This window comes from Convolutriloba macropyga, chromosome 5, assembly GCF_964194025.1.
Source record: "Convolutriloba macropyga chromosome 5, txConMacr16.3, whole genome shotgun sequence".
NCBI classification, from domain to species: domain Eukaryota; kingdom Metazoa; phylum Xenacoelomorpha; order Acoela; family Convolutidae; genus Convolutriloba; species Convolutriloba macropyga.
The window spans coordinates 71,573,216-71,598,969 of NC_134472.1; the positions used below are offsets into that span (position 1 = coordinate 71,573,216).

The following is a 25,754-nucleotide window of genomic DNA, read 5'->3' on the forward strand; positions in this document are numbered from 1 at the left end:
GAAGCTACGCGAATATTCCACCAGAGAAATCCCCACACCATGATCGACCGCTGTTCCACAAACGAACTTGTGTACGAGTTAGGCCTGACCTTCACTCGTCCACGAAATCTAACTTTCGATAGATTCCAGTTGATCACTGTACAGCAAAATCCAAATGAAAATCTAGAGTTATTCTTTAGTAGATTACGAGAACTAGGCTCAAAAGCAGCCCTGGGGAACGTAGAGGAAGACCTCATAAAAGACTTCTTCATCGCTAAAATGAATAACTCCGCAATCCAGATGGAACTACTATCGGAGGTACGCACCGCAGCACAAGTTCTAAACATCGCATTATCAAGGGATAGAGGACAGGAGAACGAAAAAGAAATTCTCCGTACATCAGCCCCAAATTGGAATAGCCAGGTCAACGCTATCGCAAACAACAACACACGCCCTGCACCACGACCCCAACAACAAAAAATCCAGCAAACAAACAAAACAAATGAACAATGCTGGAGATGTGGAGGAGGCTTCACAGCAAGGCATATGAACCAGTGTAAGGCAAAACAAGCCGTATGCAACATCTGTAAGAAAACTACACTTCGCTAAAATGTGCCGGTTCAAAATCCCCCCTTCCAACGAAGAGACCAAACCAAAGAGGAGTATACCAACGTCCCCAGGGACAGGGTAACCAACTAAAAGTGCGACAAATTCAGGAACAACTAATCGAACAAGATGATATAGGGGAAGAAGAGATCGTATCAGTCGACCCAGAGTCAGCATTATATATAAACGAACTATCAAAGGACTGGGCCGAAATCAATCATATAGCACCTGAGTCTTTCACAGAAGTACAAAACGTTCAACTAAACACAGCTATGCCAAAAGACATCTGGGTTGAAACTACTACAAACAAACTGAAAATACAATAGTTAGCCGACACGGGATCCCCAAGGAGTTTTATCACCTAGGAACAAGCGGACAAAATTATGGAACACAATCCCAAAGTTCGACTTCAACAATACACCAGTCAAACAAAGTATATGCTTTAACAACAACAACATTAAGATCGAAGGAGAACTAAACCACACACTTCAATCAGGATCTTGGACGGCGCAAATCTGCATGATACTGGTGGTAGGCCACAAAACAAACAACTTGATGGGCCGAGACGTACTACATAAGTTGGGAAATACCCTACGACAGAAGTCCAACAATTCCCCAGGTAACAATAATAATTCCATCTCCTCAATTGAAACAGAGCAAAATATCATTAAATGGAAATACAATAAATACCCACTTCTCTGTACGAGACTAGGGAAATCGAAAAACCACGTCGCAAAATCAATATTTAAACAAAACCATACTCCAATTCAACAAAAAGGACGCAGGGTACCCCTCCACTTACTCGAAAAAGTCGAAATCGAACTCGAAAAATTAATACAAGACAAACAAATAACAAAACTTTACAAATGTCCCGACGACCTGTTCGTCAGTCCAGTGGTAATAACAGTAAAAAAGGACAAATCCGTAAAAATAGCACTCGACTCTAAAAAACTAAACAAAACAATACACAAAAACAAATACCAAATGCAAAGAACCGATCATCTAGTGGACGCAGTTGCATTATATATCACTCAAATAAAAAATTCCCCAGGGACGTTCTGGTTTTCGAGAATAGACCTCAAATATGCCTATAGTCAAATACCTCTAGACAATTCCATAGCAAAACATTGCAACTTTAGCATCCTCGGAGGAAGGGCAACAGGAACATATAGATTCATAAACGGCTTCTACGGTCTAACCAACATGCCGAATACATTTCAAAAAACAATCGACAAAACACTAGAAGGAATATCCTCAAAGTTTGCATTCCTTGACGATATCCTAGTAATCACCAAGGGATCAATACGTGAACATGGAAAAGAATTAGATAATATATTTAAAAAACTAAACAGCGAAGGTCTAGCAATTAATCTACAAAAAAGCGAGTTCGCGAAAACCAATATTGAATGGCTGGGCTTCACAAAAACTCCTAACGGAATAAAACCACTAATCACAAAAACATAAGCCGTAACCAAACTCGATAACCCAAGAACATTGAGACAACTACGGCCCTTCCTAGGGAGCGTTCACCACCTTACCAAATTTATCCCGAGCCTCGCAAAACTTTCGGAACCACTCCGACCCCTGTTAAAGAAAAACCCCGAGTCTAAAAACAACAAATTAGACTAGAAAGATGAACATGACTCTGCATTTAATAAAATCAAAAGTAAAATACATCAAATAATCGAAAACAAACATTTCGATACATCGAAACAAACTCGAGTCAAATGCGATGCAAGTGCTAAAGGCCTAGGTGCCAGCATTGAACAAAAACATAACAACGAATGGCACTCAATTGCATTCGCAAGCAGATTCCTGAATAACCATGAATCCAGATACAGCACAAACGAGCTAGAACTCCTAGTCGTAGTATGGTCCCTCGAACATTTCAAACATTATCTATATGGAACAGAATTTACATTACAGATAGATCATAGAGCTCTATTAACAGCTCTGAATGAAAACCGCGGAAAAAAGACTTATCAAAGTAGGCTGACAAGATGGGTATACAGACTACTACCAATCAACTTCAACTTAGAACACATCCCAGGGAAAAATATGGGGTTTGCGGATAATCTTAGCCGTCACCCCAAACAACAACCACCCCCTCCATCACCAGATGATACACAATATATTGTAAACCTAATAAATGACTTTAAATTCATTCTTACACGAAATTCAATTAACCAAACTTCGGCTACACGCACCAATTCAGACAAATACCAGACAAACTACTTAACAGCGAATAATAGTATACGCGCGTATAATTACCACAGCGCTTTTTGCCTTAACCCTTCCAACGTTAAACCGCTTTCTCTTTCGCGTTCTATCTAATCTAAGTCAACTGAATTTACGTCAAAACATATCAATCCACACAAAGATTTACATCAATCTATTACAAATTCAAAACCCCAGGGATTTCCTCCAAAATTCACTTCAGTTAATGCCATCTCATTCAAAAACTCCGAATAATCTCCCGAGGGATATCAGACTATTCAATTTACCACTAGAAGCCGACAGAAACTGAATACATTTGAACAGAAAATTATTAAACGAAAACGAGCCCAAATAAAAAGAACCAAAAGATGATCTCCGACAAAATTACTATCGCAACAATAACCGATGAATACACCAACAAAGGACTAGGAAGAACCGCTATAACACCAGACCCACTTAACCCAATTTATCACCTGAGCAACGCCGCCGACATGCCCTAATACAGAAAAAACCTAAATCAAGTTTTTGGCGAGGAATTCGTGGCCGAGGCAACGCAAAAAGATAGACAAATGGCTCCTATTATAAAACTAATTAAGGATAAAGATTCGGAAACTCTGAAAAAAGTAAGTCCCTATTTCTACTCACTGAAAAGAGATCTCTCGATAACACCATCCGGTTGCGTCTTATACGACAATCGCCTGATGGTGCCCTCGTCGCTCAAACAGCTAGTAATCAATTACCTACACCAAATGAACCCTGGCCAGTCGGGAATGTTGCAATTGGCCGACCTCGTGTGGTTCCCTAGAATACATAGGGAAGTAACAACAAAAGCCCAATCATGCGGGGACTGCATCAAAAAAGTTAAAAATCTAAAACCAATATTGCCTAAACAATCCCTAGGGATCCTCCCAAAATTAAGTGAACCCAATCAGGAAGTACAATTAGACTTTGCGGGACCAATTCCATTTAGGGAACATAAACAAAACTACTCCATATTTCTATCAGTAGACCATTTAACAAGATATCCTCACGCACAAGTATTTAAAGATTGCGACACGCAAACGGCTTCAAATTACTTGGAGGAATACTGCCGATTTCACGGCATACCACGGTCCCTCCGATGTGATCAAGCACAAGCCTTTAAAGCAAGAGAATTTGAAATATTCTGCAAAAATAAAAATATCAAACTAATCCTCGATCTCGCGGGAGACCATAGAGCTACTGGAATTGCAGAAAGACTAATCCAAACAATGAAACGGATAATCGCCGTAATGGAACACGACCCCCTATGGTCATCTTCCGACCTTGCAACAATATTAGCTAAAACAATAGAATCAATAAGACTTATTCCTAACGCAACAACCAAAATAAAACCAATCGTAGCTCACTTCGGTAGACACCCGAATACAGAAGTTTCTAATATTATTACAAAACAATCAAACAAGAATATATCTTACAAACAAATTAATAAATATGCTTCAGATCAATCAACGTTACGACACCCAGCGCTCCCCAGGGAAATCATGTGGGACTGGGACAACGATAGCGAACCGGTGCTTGACATACAGTACAAAGCTCAATCTCAGCCAGCCCCCATCACAAGTGACACGGATGATTCAGAGAACGAGCCGCTGCTTAGCCAAAAGCGCGTTTCTGGTAAAATTATACCTGACAAGCTTAAAATTACATTCGGCGATAAAACCTCTACAGTAATATACAATGGGAAAAACATAGCTCGGAAAACCTTAGCTCGAAAAGCTCCGGAACCCCGGGGAACTTTAAAACCCCAATGGAATATAATACATAACGGTACAATAACAAACTATTCTCCCCACACAGTAACATTTGACACTGATAATCGAAAAAATACGGTCATAAGAAAAAATGACCTAGCCATCGTTACAGAAACAATACCCCGACCACCTGAACCTGAAAAAAACCTCGGCTATTACATATGGTAGCATGTAAAACGGTCGGCGAATATAAACGAAACCAAGAAAAAATAAAAAGTTCTGTTTAGAAGAGAAAGCAGCACAAGCAAAACAACAAGAAGAGAGAGCCAAAGTAGCAAGAGCAACTCCGCTACAACCAGCTTCGAACACGCAATCCCAAAACGTCATAAACACGCAACCCCTGGGGCATGCGGAAGTGGTGGCTATGGCTAGAAGGAACAAGCAGGCAAAAAAAGACCACGCCCTACAAAGAAGCAACCAAGAAGACAGCCTCAGAAACAAATGAAACACAAATCCCCAGGGACCCCCAAAAAAACCAATGGCTAAAGAACGCTAAAGCCCGCTTGACAAAGCCGTCGTGCTCGTCCGCATTCTAGAAAAAGTCGAAGGCTGCTGCACTGCAACAATTCAGGGAATCCGAATCGAGGGCGGACCGAAAACTACGCTACTCCAGCTCCTCCGACAATAAGAGTTTCACGTCCGTAAACAAAGCTAAACTAAAATTTTCACCAACGGTGAAAATTCACAACATCGATGCTGATTCCCCAGGGACCCCGCCATTTGAAATTATAACCTCGTCAGATCCGAACGACTTCATGATCGACAACAATGAACAAATGCAAGCGAGCACTAGAACCCCCGGTCAACAACGAGGAACCCCCGGCAAATGAAGAAGAAAACAGAACACCAGCGATCTCCCCGGCAAAAAGTTCAATATCGAGCATACATGCTAGTGACTTTTATAACCAAGATGAATTTTAAGTGCCTTAAAATTCTTATCGACGGGGGTGTGTGTTGCGGGAGTCACCGATCCCCAGGGACGGACACTTAAATGTCTACTTCACCTCTAAATCTCATCATGAACTTAATCAAACATCATTATCCTTTCTAGTCTGTGGTGTCATGTTAACTTTATATTGCTGATGAAATTTACTTGCGAACTTACTTCGTGAACTGATTTAACAGGTACTTGCAGGTACAGTCTGACTTACTTCATTCTGTATAACTTTAGTTGTGTGAAAACTTTATTGAACTGAACTGTTATAACGTGATATGATATAACCGAATCCCTCGGTGCAAAGTGATAATTAACGACTTACTCTTAACCGTTTTGGAGTAAGCCTTAACAATTATTATTATTATTAGTATTATTATTATTATTATTATTATTATTATTATTATTATTATTATTATTATTATTATTATTATTATTATTATTATTATTGTTATTATTATTATTATTATTATTATTATTATTATTATTATTATTATTATTATTATTATTATTATTATTATTATTATTATTATTATTATTATTATTATTATTAGTATTATTATTATTATTATTATTATTATTATTATTATTATTATTATTATTATTATTATTATTATTATTATTATCATCATTTTTCAAGTTTAAGTTATATTTTTCCAACTGTTATCCAGAACAGTCCGAATGTTAACTGTAACTAACTTGATGATAAATTTATTTCAGCTGGTGTGTGTTTTGGATCAGTGCTGATAAATTGCCTGAGAGGATTAGCATTGGCATTGCATTAACTCTAGCTCAACTTATCCTCATAGTTGGCGAACAGCAAGAATTTCCAACCACAAGTGACTTTAAATTGGTTGACATCTATTTACTGGTTAATTTTTTCATAAACGTGGTTGCCCTGGTAGAGACAATATTTGCTTCTGTCTTCTCAGAAATGTGGGCCCAAAGAAAAAGGAGACGTCTAATAAAGAAGCAGACTGCAGAAGTTTCTGAGCTCCAAGAAGTTTCCTCAGCGCAAGAAGTAAGCTTTTCTTTTTCATGATGAGGAAATGATTGGATCTAAAATTGATTTAACTTGACTTTTTCTTTACCGTAAACTCTACATCACGACTCGAGGTTCCTGTGCTAGCTAACTAATGCTTTACTGGACGAGCCAAGAATTGATGTGCACAAAAATGCTTTTTTTCCCAAAAAAACCGCTTTTGCGACAACTTTCGGCGCGTAAAATCAGGGTTTCTATTTTCATGGAAATCTCACAAGACAGGAAAGGAAGAATTAAGAAGGAAAAATTGCGGTCAGAAGTAATACAGGATGCTGTAGTGTCTTAAACAAGTGAGGTTCTTTTTTGGAAACAAAAGTTGGAGCAGTCCGTGTTCTCATCCATTCCTTTTTTTTCTTAATTGCACTGACTCAAATTACAACAGTTTTTAGAGTCCAAAGATTCAGAAAAACGATAAAAGAAAGCCAAAATATATACTTTTGCGATGCCCTCATATAATTAAACAAAACCTATAATAACAAAAACTTACAATTGGGAATGATTAATTGCTCTCAAACAAGGTTTTGTAAAATTTTGATACAACTGTTATCGAGCAATTATTTGGAAGTGATCACTTTACACAAGTTTTCTTTTCGTCACTGGACATTGATTATGAAAACAACAAAACGCAATTTTTTTACCGGGATACTAGCAAATTTACTAGAGCTAATCTTAACAAAAAAATTGCATCCGCGGATTGGAGTTTCATGTATCAACAAAACAATGCAAACTCAACTTTTGAAAAATTTTCAATTATGTTTGAAAATATTCTGAATAGTATAGCTCCCATCAAAATAGGAGAGCCATCATCAAAATCAACAAAAAAGAAATGGTTATCCAGAAAAATTCTGAATCTAATCAACGAAAAGCACAGGCTTTTCAATATTTGGAAGATAACAGCAGACGTTGACGCATATAACTCATACAAAAGAATAAGAAACCATACAAACAGACTACTTAGAAGAGCGAGCCACAATTATTCACAGAAATTGTTCGAAAGTCTTCCCGATTCAAAACAACAGTGGAAATTCATTAAAACAAAAATAAAACACGAGGATAAAAACGGCGAAATTTCTAGAATTCGGTTCAACCAAGATATCTTAAAAGACAAAAAAGAAATCGCTAACACAATTAATATTTGTTTTTCTAAATTAGGTTTATACGAAGGCGAGACAGAAAAGATTGAGCTACCGGACTTTGCTTTTGACAAAACTGAGTTTTCCTTCAGACATATAACGAGAAAAGAACTGTTTACTGTAATTGATCAATTACCACAAAACAAAGCAACGGGTCCTGGATTACTCACTACATGGTCCTTCAAGTGTAGCAAAATGTCTATTGGAACACAAATACAGTTTGCAATAAACGAATGTATATCAAAAAACATTTTTCCTGACATACTTAAAAAAGCATATGTAACTCCAATTTACAAAAAAGGGGATCCACTGGAAGCAGGAAACTACAGACCAATTTCAGTTACACCGACTCTTGCGAAGATTTTTGAAAGACTTTTGCTCCAACAAATGCTAGAACATGTTGAAAAGTATGAAATAATCAATAAAAATCAGTTTGGGTTTCTGAAAAGAAAATGACACAGTAATATAGTTGACAGAATCAGTGAATAGTTTGTTAGAAGAAAACGAAACCGTTGTTAGTATATTCTTGGATTTAGCCAAAACTTTTAACTCAATATCTCACAAAATTTTTCTCGAAAAAATTACTAAATATGGATTTAGTACGGAATCAATTGCAATGCTAGAATCGTTTTTGTCTAACAGAAAACAATGCGTAAAAAACGGCATAGAATATTCGAACTGGGTGACAATAAATCACGGAGTACCTCAAGGAACAGTTCTCGGACCTTTAATTTTTTTAATATATATCAACGACTTCCCTGAAAAAATGAAAAAAGAGAGGACGTTTTACAGTTTGCAGATGACACATGCGTTATTTGTCATTCCAAATCCGATGAAAATCTCTTATGCGAAATTAACAGTGTATTTGAAAGTACTGACAGTTATATGAGGCAAAATATGCTAACTTTAAACAGAGATAAAACAGAAGTTGTGGTTTTTTCAAAAAATGGTGAATCAAAAATTGAACAATTTCATTATAATGGAATTTTCATAGAGCCAAAAACAAGTTGTCGTTATTTAGGTATAATGATTGATAACAATCTAAATTTTGACATTCAGCTGAACAAAACATTAACAAAAATGGCAAATGCTATTAGGTCAATTTACTTAGTAAGACATTTTCTACCACTAAAAGCCAGAATCGTTCTTTTTAAATCACTTGTTTTGTCCCATCTCAATGTCAGTGCAATTTTTTTTCAATCGTTGTCGGCTATGTCACTTCAAAGAGTTAATAAACAAATAAATTGGGGAATAAAGGTTTGCCACCTGCGCAAAAGGTTTGACAGTGCAAGAGATCTATTACTGAAAGACAAAATTTTACCAGCAGAGCTTTTCATTAAAAAAGTTTGTCTTCTTAAATTTTTTGACCTCCTCTCACAATATAAACAGAGTAGTCGAGAAACCAAAAACTCCTCTTTCAGGATTCTTGAAAAGTACGAATTGACCAAAAACTGCAGAACTTTCCAGTTTTTTCCAAAGAATAAGTGCCAATCCAAATGGAGTGACAGGTCACTGATCAGAAATTTTTCTAGGTAATTGAATAATTTGTCAATTGAAATCCGAAAAGAGAAAACTAAAAACAAATTTAAGGAAAAACTAAGCAGCGAAATGGTCAAACTGCATGAACGTGTTCCAATAGATAGACAAGTAAGAGGCTTTAGGAAATTTTTCTACTGAAGTATAAAGACCAAACTATTCATATATTTACGAGGCGATTTTGAAAATGTAAATATTTAACCAAACGTTCTTGTTGTGGTTATAACTTTAAATTTACTTTTTTGAAGATTAAAAAAAAATCAGTTTGGTTCTATTGATTTTTTCAATTCAAATTTTTGCGCGACTAATTTCTGTGCTTTCCGAGAACCAGCACTGATAGGAATGACAAGGAAGCTCGGCATTGTGCGCTTGCACATGATGTTCTGACTCGCTCATCTATTTTTTTAAATTAATTGTCTTCCAAAAGAGGAAGAGATCGAAAACTTTCAAAAATTTATTTTCATCTCGAAAATAATTAATTGGTGTGTGAATAAAGGAGTTGCTTTAAAATTAAACCACTAAACTAACCAAACACTGCCAATGAAATTTGACATTAAAGTGCCGATGGGATTCGACATTAAAAAGACTGCGAGACAAGGCAAACAAAAAATCAAACAACAAAACCAAACATTAGTTATGACAAAAAATCAATAAATATATATTCTTTAAAAATTTAACAAAGCCAAATTAGAGCCACAAAAAACTAAGTTGCGCAAAATAAAAACTTAATTCACTCTCAACAAAACTTGGGACTTGATTTTAATGAGACTAGTAACAATTAGATGAAAGAGAACAAAAAGGAAACGATAAATTTTTTTTTCTTAAAAATAAAATAATTGAAGTCATTGAAACCATTAGCCGTCAATGGATTTCTAAAAAAGTTTTTATTATAAATCCTAGAGAGAACATTGAGATCTCTCAATATTCAGGTTATCTCTTACGACTAACAAAAGAACAAGCAATACAGAAAACAATGAAGAACTCAATAAAAAATTGTTAAAAATCAGTGTCACAGACAAACAGATCCTAAGCTGTTAACTAAAACTAACCAATTTTTTAAATAAACAATGGGGCCTTAAATCAACACCAACGGAATTTGAATTTATTTTGCTAATGTTAACTCACACCAAAAAATTAAATCTAAATTTGGGCAAAAATTATTTATTCAAAAAAAGTTTAATGAAAGCTCGTAGAATCAAAGACAGAAAACCATTATTTTAAACAAACCGCTATTGAAAACAGTCTTAGTTAATCAAGAGGTGATGTAGACTGCCATTGATCAACCTAAGCATCAATTAAACAGAAAATGGAAACATAGAGCAAAAAAGCCGGAAACGATGAAAAAAATTGATATTTTTTGTCAAATAAATTCAAAATATTGAAAACAATTAACTTTGAACTTATCCTCTTGAATAGATTTATCACATACTCTTGAGGAGAGGCCAGAGACCTGTCAGTATCCAAAATACATCATACGACTACAAATTGAACGACAAATATATGCAAAAATTGAAACTTCAACAAAATTTTGCGACAAAAAGATGTCGAAACTGTTTAAGACAGAAGTTATTCAATAAAGACTCTGAGTAATTTACATATTGCCTTCTTTCGAAGCCGTTGCTGTGATATGTGTTCTAAGCAGCGAAATGGTCAAACTGCATGAACGTGTTCCAATAGATAGACAAGTAAGAGGCTTTAGGAAATTTTTCTACTGAAGTATAAAGACCAAACTATTCATATATTTACGAGGCGATTTTGAAAATGTAAATATTTAACCAAACGTTCTTGTTGTGGTTATAACTTTAAATTTACTTTTTTGAAGATTAAAAAAAAATCAGTTTGGTTCTATTGATTTTTTCAATTCAAATTTTTGCGCGACTAATTTCTGTGCTTTCCGAGAACCAGCACTGATAGGAATGACAAGGAAGCTCGGCATTGTGCGCTTGCACATGATGTTCTGACTCGCTCATCTATTTTTTTAAATTAATTGTCTTCCAAAAGAGGAAGAGATCGAAAACTTTCAAAAATTTATTTTCATCTCGAAAATAATTAATTGGTGTGTGAATAAAGGAGTTGCTTTAAACTTAAACCACTAAACTAACCAAACACTGCCAATGAAATTTGACATTAAAGTGCCGATGGGATTCGACATTAAAAAGACTGCGAGACAAGGCAAACAAAAAATCAAACAACAAAACCAAACATTAGTTATGACAAAAAATCAATAAATATATATTCTTTAAAAATTTAACAAAGCCAAATTAGAGCCACAAAAAACTAAGTTGCGCAAAATAAAAACTTAATTCACTCTCAACAAAACTTGGGACTTGATTTTAATGAGACTAGTAACAATTAGATGAAAGAGAACAAAAAGGAAACGATAAATTTTTTTTTCTTAAAAATAAAATAATTGAAGTCATTGAAACCATTAGCCGTCAATGGATTTCTAAAAAAGTTTTTATTATAAATCCTAGAGAGAACATTGAGATCTCTCAATATTCAGGTTATCTCTTACGACTAACAAAAGAACAAGCAATACAGAAAACAATGAAGAACTCAATAAAAAATTGTTAAAAATCAGTGTCACAGACAAACAGATCCTAAGCTGTTAACTAAAACTAACCAATTTTTTAAATAAACAATGGGGCCTTAAATCAACACCAACGGAATTTGAATTTATTTTGCTAATGTTAACTCACACCAAAAAATTAAATCTAAATTTGGGCAAAAATTATTTATTCAAAAAAAGTTTAATGAAAGCTCGTAGAATCAAAGACAGAAAACCATTATTTTAAACAAACCGCTATTGAAAACAGTCTTAGTTAATCAAGAGGTGATGTAGACTGCCATTGATCAACCTAAGCATCAATTAAACAGAAAATGGAAACATAGAGCAAAAAAGCCGGAAACGATGAAAAAAATTGATATTTTTTGTCAAATAAATTCAAAATATTGAAAACAATTAACTTTGAACTTATCCTCTTGAATAGATTTATCACATACTCTTGAGGAGAGGCAAGAGACCTGTCAGTATCCAAAATACATCATACGACTACAAATTGAACGACAAATATATGCAAAAATTGAAACTTCAACAAAATTTTGCGACAAAAAGATGTCGAAACTGTTTAAGACAGAAGTTATTCAATAAAGACTCTGAGTAATTTACATATTGCCTTCTTTCGAAGCCGTTGCTGTGATATGTGTTCTGCAATCGGTGTGAAATTTTGGCAAGAAATAAAGACAAATGAAGAAAAATGAAAAAAATAATAGGAAATTTCAAAAAATGAAATCTCTTAGTCAAAAGCTTTTAGTGAAAGCCAAAAAACCGTTTCCGAAAAAATGAACGCCATAAAGGTTAAAATAACTCATTAAAATAGGCAACTTCTTCATAAGACTGTAAAATGAACGAAAAATATAGGCAAAATTTGAATATTCAATCGAATTTTGCGACAAAACTTTGTCGAACCCCTAAAAAACCGAACCTATTCGATAAAAACCCCAGATATCTTTAATTGCGCACTCTCTTAAAATCATTGTTGTGATACGTGTTTTGTCACCAGCATAAATATACGATAAAGACAGATAAACAAAATTATAGAAACAGACCAAATCTCAAAAAAATTGAAAACTCTTTGTCTCAAAACCAGAAAATCATTCAATTTCAAAGGCTCTATTTCAAATCATTAGCAAAAAGTTGCAATTTTTTTCCGGTAAAGAGCCAAAAAGTCACAGAAATAAGATAAAATAACGGCAAATAGCCATTTGTGGAGTTTGAGAAGGGTGTTTGTTGAACGATGTGCCAATTTTTGAAAGTTTTCTATCTCGTCTTCATCTGGTAGACAATTAAATCAAAACGTGAATGGGCGAACGCACATTATCGAGCCTCCTTGTTCTGATTTTAAAATTAAAACTATTTATACTTTTGTGAAGAACTTTAACATCAGTCTGAAATCATTCAAATGTTCCTAAAACTTTGAACCTCGATAACTCCATAAAAAACGAATTTCAAAAAAAAATTAGTTCTATATTCTACGTTTAACGGGGTGTCTCATGATATTACTCACAATTCTCTATGGTTAATATATCGATCGGCCAAAATTGAATGAACAAAAAAACCTTTTTAGTATATAGTTCCTTCCCCCCACCAAGGTGGGTCGGAACAAAAAACAAAATTTTGACCAAAGAAGAAAAAATCAGCTTTCAGTTAGTAAAACAGATACGGAGAGAAATTGGTAAAGTGGAATGTGAAAAATGGGAGAGTTAATCTCCTCCCACGTTTTGTCCAAATGTGTCGGGCAAGGACATCTGATTCACGTACAATAGGAAAGTAGCCAAAGAAAAACTAGTCGCGCACACAATGTGGGCAGTGGAAAAAATTTAGTTGCAGCAGTTTTTTAAAATTCAAAGAATCTGAATTACATTGGGGCGCTGTGTTTTTACGACTCGAAGAGGAGTATTGGGAAGTCTTTTTTACGACTCGAAGAGGAGTACAGGAGAAGTCCTTCTTTAAATCAATTTTATTGGAGTGAATTTTGAAGCGGTAAATGAAACACGTGAAAAAAATTGGAGTGATTTTAAAGCTGAACAAAATGAAGAGTGGAGCGAAAAGAGTGGTTTTTTTCATATCGCTGTTTTCTAGAGAGCGAGAAATTGAGGTGTGAAAAAAATTCTACAAGCAAAATTTTTTGTTCACGTGCGGCATTTTAAAGCAGTTTTTTTCTCAATTTTTTCGGTTAAGAGGTTTGGTTATGATTTGCTTTTAATTTTAGGCTGGGTTTGGTAATGGTTTGAAGGTTTCTGAAAATTTATGTGAATTTTATGCTAATTCAGATGTTGTTTACTATTGTTTTGTTTTACTGCCTCAAATGGGTATTGAAGATACCCCTATTACTTGAGCAATTGTCAGTTAACACGTGGTTACAGTTTTGTGGATATGAAGCAATTTTTTGTTGAGAAATTTGACGAAAAAATTCGAAAATTGGAATTAATTTTCTTAATTTTTTGCAGTTTTTCGGTTCCTTTCTGTTCTTTAGACAAGTTTCTTAACCCATTTTGACTTGCCTATTGTTTTGCGAGCATCGGGATAGCCTATTGGCTGAAAAGAATTTTTGTTTAGATTTATGTGTTTTTGTAATATTAAAAGATATATTAATGTTTTTCCAGTATTTTGGTCAAAAAAGTTTTTAAGAGCTTTTTTTCCATGATTTGGCTTCAAGTATGTTCCTAAAATATCATAAGGGGTTTTAGTAGTTACTAGTTGCATAGATGAGGTAATTGTGGCAGAGTTAGTTTTTTTGGGGTATCAAATTATGACAGAATTTGATTAGATTTTTTATCATATTTTAATAGATTTGATTTTTTTTACTTTTTGTTTTATGGTTTTATTTTAAGATAATCGTAAAATATTGGAGGCACGTTTTGTCTGATGAGTAGTTGGATGGCATTTAAGTGGATTTCCACTTCGAGTAGTTTCCAGAATTCTTCCGGCTATGTTTTTTTTAATCAATTTTATTGGGGTGATTATTGAAGCGGGAAATGAAACGCGTGAAAAAATTTTGTGTGATTTTGGTGCTGAACAAAAATGAAGAGCGGAGCGAAAAGAGAGTGTTTTCTGTTCATACCGCTGTTTTTGAGAGAGCGAGAAATTGATTTATGAAAAAATTTTCTCTAAGCGAACGAATTTTTTTGTTCAAGTGCGGCTTTTAAAAGCAGTTTTTTTTACAACTTTTGATGGTTTTGAGGTTTGATTATGATTTTGTATTAGGCTTGTTTTGATAGGAATTATGGGTTTCAATTAGTTAATTTGAAATTAATGCTAATTTGGTGGTTTTCGATGAGTTTTGAGATTTTTAGACAAAACTTAATGGTTTTTTGCCTGTTGTTTTTGTATTAGTACTTTAATTGTGATTTGAGTAGAAGCTTTTTACTTAAGGAATTTTCAGATACCAATTGAATAAAGTTTTGCTGGTAAAAAACATTTTTTTTCTTAAGAAAAATGACAGAAAAATTAAAGGAATTTTAAAGCAGTTTTTTTTCTCAATTTTTTTGGTTAAGAGGTTTGGTTATGATTTGCTTTTAATTTTAGGCTGGGTTTGGTAGTGGTTTGAAGGTTTCGGAAAAATTATTTGAATTTTATGCTAATTCAGATGTTGTTTACTATTGTTTTGTTTTACTGCCTCAAATTGGTATTGAAAATACCCCTATTATTTGAGCAATTGTCAGTTAACACGTGATTACAGTTTTCTGGATATGAAGCAATTTTTTGTTGAGAAATTTGACGAAAAAATTCGAAAATTGGAATTAATTTTCTTAATTTTTTGCAGTTTTTCGGTTCCTTTCTGTTCTCTAGACAAGTTTCTTAACCCATTTTGACTTGTCTATTGTTTTGTGAGCATCGGGATAGCCTATTGGCTGAAAAGAATTTTTGTTTAGATTTATGTGCTTTTGTAATATTAAAAGATATATTAATGTTTTTCCAGTATTTTGGTCAAAAATTTTTTAAGAGCTTTTTTTCCATGATTTGGCTTCAAGTATGTTCCTAAAATATCATAAGTGGTTTTAGTAGTTACTAGTTGCATAGATGAGGTAATTGTGGCAGAGTTAGTTTTTTTGGGGTATCAAATTATGACAGAATTTGATTAGATTTTTTATCATATTTTAATAGATTTGATTTTTTTTACTTTTTGTTTTATGGTTTTATTTTAAGATAATCGTAAAATATTGGAGGCACGTTTTGTCTGATGAGTAGTTGGATGGCATTTAAGTGGATTTCCACTTCGAGTAGTTTCCAGAATTCTTCCGGCTATGTTTTTTTTAATCAATTTTATTGGGGTGATTATTGAAGCGGGAAATGAAACGCGTGAAAAAATTTAGTGTGATTTTGGTGCTGAACAAAAGTGAAGAGCGGAGCGAAAAGAGAGTGTTTTCTGTTCATACCGCTGTTTTTGAGAGAGCGAGAAATTGATTTATGAAAAAATTTTCTCTAAGCGAATGAATTTTGTTGTTCAAGTGCGGCTTTTAAAAGCAGTTTTTTTTACAACTTTTGATGGTTTTGAGGTTGTATTAGGCTTGTTTTGATAGGAATTATGGGTTTCAATTAGTTAATTTGAAATTAATGCTAATTTGGTTGTTTTCGATGAGTTTTGAGATTTTTAGACAAAACTGAATGGTTTTTTGCCTGTTGTTTTTGTATTAGTACTTTAATTGTGATTTGAGTAGAAGCTTTTTACTTAAGGAATTTTCAGATACCAATTGAATAAAGTTTTGCTGGAAAAAAACATTTTTTTCTTAAGAAAAATGACAGAAAAATTAAAGGAATTTTAAAGCAGTTTTTTTTTCTCAATTTTTTTGGTTAAGAGGTTTGGTTATGATTTGCTTTTAATTTTAGGCTGGGTTTGGTAGTGGTTTGAAGGTTTCGGAAAAATTATTTGAATTTTATGCTAATTCAGATGTTGTTTACTATTGTTTTGTTTTACTGCCTCAAATTGGCATTGAAAATACCCCTATTATTTGAGCAATTGTCAGTTAACACGTGGTTACAGTTTTCTGGATATGAAGCAATTTTTTGTTGAGAAATATGACGAAAAAATTCGAAAATTGGAATTAAATTTCTTAATTTTTTGCAGTTTTTCGGTTCCTTTCTGTTCTTTTGGACAATTTTCTTTACCCATTATGACTTGCCTATTGTTTTGCGAGCATCGGGATAGCCTATTGGCTGAAAAGAATTTTTGTTTAGATTTATGTGCTTTTGTAATATTAAAAGATATATTAATGTTTTTCCAGTATTTTGGTCAAAAAAGTTTTTAAGAGCTTTTTTTCCATGATTTGGCTTCAAGTATGTTCTTAAAATATCATAAGTGGTTTTAGTAGTTACTAGTTGCATAGATGAGGTAATTGTGGTAGATTTAGTTTTTTGGGGTATCAAATTGTGACAGAATTTGATTAGATTTTTTATCATATTTTAATAGATTTGATTTTTTTTTACTTTTTGTTTTATGGTTTTATTTTAAAATAATCGTAAAATCTTGGAGGCACGTTTTGTCTGATGAGTAGTTGGATGGCATTTAAGTGGATTTCCACTTCGAGTAGTTTCCGGAATTCTTCCGGCTATGTTTTTTTTAATCAATTTTATTGGGGTGATTACTTTAAGCGGGAAATGAAACGCGTGAAAAAATTTAGTGTGATTTTGGTGCTGAAAAAAAGTGAAGAGCGGAGCGAAAAGAGAGTGTTTTCTGTTCATACCGCTGTTTTTGAGAGAGCGAGAAATTGATTTATGAAAAAATTTTCTCTAAGCGAATGAACTTTTTTTCAAGTGCGGCTTTTAAAAGCAGTTTTTTTTACAACTTTTGATGGTTTTGAGATTTGATTATGATTTTGTATTAGGCTTGTTTTGATAGGAATTATGGGTTTTAATTAGTTAATTTGAAATTAATGCTAATTTGGTAGTTTTTGATGAGTTTTAAGATTTTTAGACTAAACTTAATGGTTTTTTGCCTGTTGTTTTTCTATTAGTACTTTAATTTGGATTTGAGTAGAAGCTTTTTACTTAAGGAATTTTCAGATACCAATTGAATAAAAATTTGCTGGTAAAAAACATTTTTTTTCTTAAGAAAAATGACAGAAAAATTAAAGGAATTTTAAAGCATTTTTCTTATTTTTTGCATTTTTTTTCCAAAATTTTGGACAAATTTCTTACCCAATTATGACTTTCCCATTGTTTTGCGAGCTTTTCATTGCTCTAATTGCAAAGGAGCCTTATTCGGCATTATATTTCCTTGTACTATTTAAAAAAAATTAGGTTTTTCTAGTTTTTTGTTCAGTTTGTTTTTGAATGCCGTTTCTATTCTTCCTTAAATGTTTTATGGCATTTGTGGAGGTTCAGAGTTGCTTACAGTATTTGTTCTAGTTGTTTATTCATAAGTACGGGCGAATTTCTCCTTCGAGTCGTTTCAGGAATTCTTCCGGCTATGTTTTTTTCCAAAGATGTGTTCACACATTTTCAATGACTTCGATCTTTCAAAACGGGATAAACAGGTAAAGCTCAGCGGGCATTTAGTTTCATTAGAGGCCCAATGTGGGCTTTCGTATTCCTGAAAGTGCTTAGAGTGGCGCTGCTCTGTAATAGCCTTAATTTATGGTTAAGAGGTCATTTTTTAGGAGTTTTTGTGCTCAAAATGTTGCTTTTTTTTGTGATTTCTTGAGTTTTTTTGTTTGATTAGTATTACTTTCAAGTTTGTAAAAGTTGATGAAGGCCTGTTGCGAGACAAGTTTACTTGCTATGACTATTTTATGAGCTATATGGTTTGGTACAATGACAAACGCGCAAAATAAAACTAATTTTTGCAATTTTTTTCAAGTTTTTTTGTAAAATTTTTGCCATTTGTTGAGGCTTTCCAGCTTCTTGGGCCATGGAATCTTTTTTAAAGTTTGATAATAGGGCACTGCAAATCTTATAGTGACAATGGATTGGATTTCAACATTTTAATGTCTCAATTTTTAGCATTTTTTTGTGGATAAAATATGCAATTTTTTTTAAGGTTTCCTGAAGTTTTGTCGTTTTTTGATTTGTCCGTTCTCAAGAATCAGGAAACCTATTCAACGTTCTGATAAAATGTTGTTGCCTGTTTGTTAGTTTCAATGGATTTGTTTTCAACAATTTAACTTTTCGTGTTTTTGAATTTTTTTGATGAAATTTTGCAATTTTTTGCAAGTTTTTTTCAAAACATTTGTCTTTTGTTCAGTTTTTCTCGCCTCGGAAGCCAGGTAACCTAATCCAGGGTTTGATATCTTATTAAATAGTGGCGAGGGGCATTTGATTGGCTTTCATTATTTTAATTGAACGAATTTCTGTTTTTTGAAATTTGAAATTTTTTCTAAAAATTATTGACTATCGATCTTTGAGCCAATTAATTTCTTCAGGCTTGGAAATTTGGTTACTGGATAGCCTCTAGAGATAGAACATTGATTCTGAAGATATTAATATCACAATTTTTAGCAACCTTTCATTAAAAATTAAATTTCAATTGATTTCATTTTTTTTTTAATTTTTGACGTTTTCTGAGTTAATCGATCTTCATGGGCCAATGAATTTTTTCAGGTATTGCAGAGATAATACTAGACCGGTTTCAAAAACAACAATTGGCTTTGAACATATTTTTGAGATAGATATACTTAAAAGGATCAAATTCTGCCTTAGGGGTAAAAACTTCAAGAGTTTTAGCAATGAGTATATTTTTGTTTAGTTTGTTTGATTGTTTTAGTTTCACAATTTTTTGAGATGATTTTGCTTATATTTTGGATGGCAATGTTCAATTGATCGGCTGGTCAGGTAGAGTACTTCTATGTTTTTCATTCATTTCTTTGAATTGTATTTCAGGATTTGTCCTGCTATGCTTTTTTAATTGTTCCACCAAAAACATTTGAAGAACATTCCAAATTTCCTCAAACAACATAACAACAATTAATGTAGGAGGAAACAGAACACGAGCCCGTTGCCAAGTTATTCCAACCACTCAGATTTTTGCTATAAGTACATAAGAAACTCTTAGCAGATATGCCTTTAAAACCAAGGGCAAGGAATGCAAAACATGGGAAGATTATGGCCACTATTGCAAGCAATGTATAGCTAGCGTACACTCCCATAACATGCTACAAGATAGGAACTAGAATTAAAAATGGAAACAACGTGAATTTGATTAAAGAAGAGGAAAGAGCACCACATCAATCAGACGTTTCATCATGAAACGAAGAAAGGGTATTTAAACGAAACAACTACAAAATACAATGCATAATAAAAATGCTTAAGATAATTGACGATATACAGAATAGCGGAAACTACGGAAAAATTTGCCACATTTAATTTTGACGACAGCAACTGGACGTCAAAATAGCGCAACACATAATTCTAGACTGAACAATTTCCAAATGCGATGGTCGATGAAGAAAACACAATCTTACCAAAAGACATTAAAGCTAGTAACAAACTCAGGCCATGTACCAACTTTACAATGTACCAATAGACTTCAAAATTGCATGAAATTTCTCAGATTGAAACTCAAAATTTGTTTTTCAAGAAATGATGCGTGACTCTGCAGGCAACAGTTTTAGATACTAAGTTATTCTTTATAAGTGTCAGAACTAGTTAATTATCAATGGCGTCTACAGTCACGCAACGTTGAATTGTTTGTTTTGCAAGTGTCTTTCTTGCAAAAAAACATGTTCAATGGTTATCTGCTTCTGGAGCGGATTTTTCCCCCATCACCACCTTTTCTATTTCCTTTTTAGCCCAGAGAGAGCGGAAAAACTCAAGCTGAACAGGCGACTGAAATTCAGAAGGTGTCGAATGACTTCACGCAGACGAGTTTTAATGAACGAGAGAAGCAGGGCGAAATCGAAAATATGGTGACGTCACGCAATGGTTTAGACAGTATTAGCAAATTATTTTTCCCGGCCATATTTGTAGCGTGGAATTCAGTTTTTGTCAAGATAAGCTACAACAGTGCGATTGAGGAGTTCAAGATTGAACCTCTGACGGAAGAAGAAATGATGACTATTGTGCCATAAAATGCAGAATTCTTATGCGCGACCCGGTTTGACTAACTCGAACTTTTCTTGATTAGATTTTGATGAGTTTTGCTACGTATACAAGCATGCAAGGTCTCTAAGACATTGAGACATTAAAAATGCAAGATATTAGTGCATTTTACAAAAACAAGTCCAATGTTTTTCTATGAACTCGATATGTTACACGATCTATAGAAAATATTACACGATCTTGCATCTTTTTATAAGTTGTATCAATTCTAGTTTCCTTTATAAATTCAGAACACACTTGATCCTACAAGATGATATCAAGGCAATAATAGCCAAATAAAAGTTTTTCTGTTTGTTTGCAAGAACAATTCACCATAGCCCGACTGACTGATCAAGTGCCACCCATTTCAATCAAATAAGCGAAATGCTATTCCACTGACTATTTTGAAATTGCTTCTATTCATTTTCTTATCCTTTCTTCTCCAAATTATTAGTTTTTAGTTGACCTGACTGTCGTCTTGAGTAACAAAGTTGATTAAATTAAAAACTTTATCATAAAAAATGTTGTTGAAAAATTGGTCGGAAACTAACCGAAGATATATGATATGTGCTAACGAATTTGCGTGGCGAGGAGTTGGAGGATCTGACTTTCTGCTATGTAGTTGCTCCGACCCACTTTATTGGGGGAGGAACTATATACTCAAATGGTGTTTTTTGTTCAATAAATTTTCGCTTATGGTAAATTTTGGTGAAGTTTGTTCAGTGATATATCCATCGTAGAGATTATGAGTGGTATCATTGGAAAACCCGTCAGCGTAAAATGTAAAATTTAAAAAAAAATGTGAACATTTGACTGATATTCGATCTTTTCATTCACACTTTTAGTATTTTTAGCAATTTTTTTAAACCTAATTTCTGAAATATATGTTAAGCTGTTCAGTTTGTTACGATAGTGTTGTTGGTTTTACTTCTGAAACTAGCAGAGTGTTATTCAACAGTTTAATAAAAGTTTTTGGATAAACGTGTTGCCTCGCTTTTCAAAACACGGTTTTTCTAAATGAAAAATAACCCACAATTTTTTCATCTTCAGTCCAGTTTTGTTTAATTTTGCCGGATTAACACACCTAAAAACTAATAACACAATTTTTGTTAACTGCTGAGAGTAGTAGTTTACTTGCGATTCATTCGAGAGTGTTTTTGAACTAAAATTTGTCGGATTTGCTATCCAAAATGCATCTTTTATATTGTTATATTGTCTTTTTTTTTTAATCAAATCATCCATATTCATGATATTATTTAGAAAAATAACGTGTTCCGAATGAACAAATAACAATAGCAAGGCAAGAATGGTCTTTTTTTTTATTAAAGTCCCCAATTATTTAGGAATCTGATAAGTTGCTGTCTTTTTAAAAATACTTTTTCCTTATTCGTTTTTTCTTCAAATTACTGAACAGAACAATTCAAATCAAGGCTTACTAATTAGAGGTCCATGTCTAGTTTTTTAACGCGTTTAACTTGTTTTAAAAAGAGACTGTGGCATATTGAGCTCTGAACAAATCGATTCTTTCGGTGACTGATTAATTTTTAACGTCTTCGACACAGTCTTCCAGCAGAGCTCAATGAATTTTTTTTTCAATTTTTGTTTGTATTTTTCACTTTGTAGACGTGAATAAAATTGTGGCTAATCGCTGCCCTTAGCTGTATACTGTGAATAAGCGAAGGAAACTATTTACTGGTTTCATTTGATAGCCAAAATTTTTCATGACTTTGAAATCAATTGTTTGAAAACAATACAGACGTATTTTTCAGTTTTGGAGTTAACTGTTCTTTTTTGCCTACTCCTATTCATTACATAGTCTCATTCAATACAAATCACATTTCAAAATATTAGCGTTGAGGAAAAACACAATTGTTTGTAGAGCATGGCTTATTGTTTTAACGGCTCCGAACATCCGCTTTTGCTCAAAACTTCAAAATTTGATTTTTGCAGGAAGTTATCGTTGTTTTTGAAGACGTATGACAAACTCTGAATAACTACAGATCGCAATGGTTTTTTGGGGATATGGTTGAAATTATTTAATGATTTCAGTTGACGGCTAATGTTTGTTTGACTTTGAAATTAATTGTTTTCAATAAATAAAATTGCACTTCTTAAGTTTGCGTTTTTGGTTTTTTTCCTGTCTGCTTGTTAACCAGCCTCATTTTCAGAGGTTCTGTATTGCTTTATTCGTGGTGCTTAGATTTTATCTTTTCTTGTGGAATAAAATATATTTAATGGCTTCGACGACTTTTTCTTGCCAAAATTAACGGAGGTTCTGTTTTGTCTGATTTTGTCATTCTGTTTAAAGACCTTTAACATATTTTTTAAGGACAGATATCAATAGTTTTTGTTGGTTAAGTAAAAGAACTTACGGTATGATTTCAGTCCATAGCTATTATTTTTATGACTTTGAAAATAATTTGTTTTCAAAAAACTCAAAAGTAGGATTTCTAACTTTGGCCTTTTTCTTCATTTTCGTCTTTTTTTACCTGGTCTTGTTATTCAGAGGTCTTTTATCTCATTATCGGTCTTCAAAGAAGACGCAATTGAAGATATATTTTTAAATGGAATTAGATTATGATTCTAACGGCTTCGACACCTTTTAAATGATTTTTAATTGATTGAATTTAATTGATTTTTTTTGTTTTCAGTTTTAATTTTAATTGCTGTTTGTTGTTGTAGGGGTAAGACACTTTGAAAGATGACAGGTCTCAATGTCGTCAAATGGATGAATGAATGAACGTAAGTTTGTTCAAAATTGTCAGTTGACGTCTACATTATTTGAACTTATTATGCTTTAGAAAATCTAAAAGCATTTTTTAACTTCGCCGTTTTAGTTAGTTTTTGTCTACTTGTTACCGAGTCTTATTGAAAAAAGCTCCTATATTTTAGTGAAGTACAAATTTTTCATTTACTTTAGTTTTTTGGACGTTTTTCTTACTTTGTTATTAAATTTTCATCAAAAAATCAATAGTTAAATTTCGGATATACTATTTATGTTCAAACGAACGCTAATAAACCTCTTTGTTTACTTTTTAAAGCTGCTCTCAAATTTGCAACCTTAATGATAATTAGTTAATATTTCTGATCCATCTTACAATGTTTTAGTTCATTAACACAGCAGTGAATAGTTTTGATAAATATACAATTACATTACACAGCCAGAAGTTAGTGAAACCGTCAAAAAATCTCGATTAGATGGACAATGAATTGTAAATAAACAGGTCTCATCTGGCAAATTTGGCCTACGCATTTATACTTTTCAAATTATTATAGCTTCTGGATTATAGACATTCGACAATTTCAATATCTGTTCAAAACAACAACTTCCTGCTCAACTAGTTCCAATTTAGTTTTAAAGTGACTCGTGTTGAAACAACTCCAGCATTTAGGTGCAGATTTTGCATTCTTTTGTCAAATTCTTGAAATTGGTATTAAGCAAGACTCGACTATCAAACCTACAAAATCAACGTTATGTTTTAAAAACAGGTTGGGTTTTTAGCAAAGAATTCTGAAGAAAACGTTGCAATATTTTAGTCTTAACAACTTTTAGATGTTATCTGCCAGTTGCTTTTATAGGAGTTTATTATCATCAGGTAAGTAAAAATTGTGATGTTTTGTATGAGTTGCGGAACAAAAATTGTATCCTCGTATGGCATCTTGTTATTTCTGGAAGATTTTGTTTCTTGCAAAACGTACAGAAGATTCATCTAAGAGTGAAAGTGAATTTCGCTTGCCTTATTAAGCATCCGGAATTGAGTTGCAATAATTCAATACCGACAGAAATGCATTTGTTTGGTATCTGACAGAAATGCCATTTGTTTTTGTTTTGTTTTTGTTTTTGTTTTATTATGTGGGTTATGTTGTTTTTTCGTTGGGTTTGGGGTCAAATTTACAATGTTTCAGAAATTGTTTTCTTCAGTAGTAGGACTCTAGTTGGCCTCATTGGAAGATGAACCGGCCAAAAGATGTCCCAGATCTGAATTATTTGTTCTAAGAGAGTTCTCTCTTTCTAGCCCGCAGTTGTATCATTTCAATTGGAATAAATTAACCGAGGAGGAGAAAGATATCAGAAAAATATGTGCGTGTATTTTTTTATCAGGCAGAATTTACTTAATTTTATGTTCAACTAATGAGTTAAACTGGACAAATTTTGCATCAATAATAATTCGCAATATTTTTGATCCATCTTACAGTTCATTAGTTCCTTTAAGTCAAAATGCATCAGTTTGATAAATGTATAATTGCATTACACAGCCAGGCAACAGTGATCCCATCTAAAAATTTTTGGTTAGACGGAACATAAAATGTAAAAGAACATCTCTCATCTCGCAAATTTGGCTTGCACAGTTATACTTGTCTGATTGCTGTAGCCCCTGGATTATAAGGGAATTATAGGCATTCGACGATCTGTTCAAAACAACAGCTTCACGCTCAACTAGTTCCATTTTAGAATTGACTCACTGGTATTGAGAGGGAACAGCTCAAGAAATTGTCTGCAAATTCCTCATTCTTGCCTTAAATTCATGACATTATTGCCGGGGCCTCACACGACTATCAAACCTACAAAATTGGCGCCCAGATTAAGGTCCAGACCAAAATGGTCTCTGATCAAACCCTCCTAGACAAGAGTGATCTTTGATCAAAGCGACCCAGAAAGAATTGTCCTCTGATCAGACTATCAGGCAATCGAAGCTCCGTTTGCGTTTAAAGTGCGCTCGAAAACCTCCTCTGATCAGACTATTGTGAGTTCGAAACTCATCCACTGATCTGACCCTTGTGCGCTCGAATCCACCTCTGAATAATCTAAAGACGCTCAAAATATCCTATGATCAGACTGAAGTGCGCTCGAAAATGCCTATGATCAGACAAAAGTGCAATAAAATTTGCCTCTGATCAGACAAAATTGCAATCAAAATCGTCTGATCAGAGAAGGGTT

At 33.4% G+C, this 25,754-nt stretch overlaps 1 protein-coding gene across 1 annotated transcript in view; it reads left to right on the forward strand.

Moving 5' to 3' along the window:
- The first annotated feature begins 19,030 nt into the window (after positions 1-19,030).
- LOC142339613 (RNA 3'-terminal phosphate cyclase-like protein) overlaps positions 19,031-25,754 on the forward strand; it is a 241,550-nt gene continuing 234,826 nt past the window's right edge. Inside the window, exon 1 of the mRNA XM_075389775.1 lies at positions 19,031-19,040. The gene's annotated coding sequence lies outside the window, so the exon portion shown is untranslated. The remainder of the gene's footprint in view (positions 19,041-25,754) is intronic.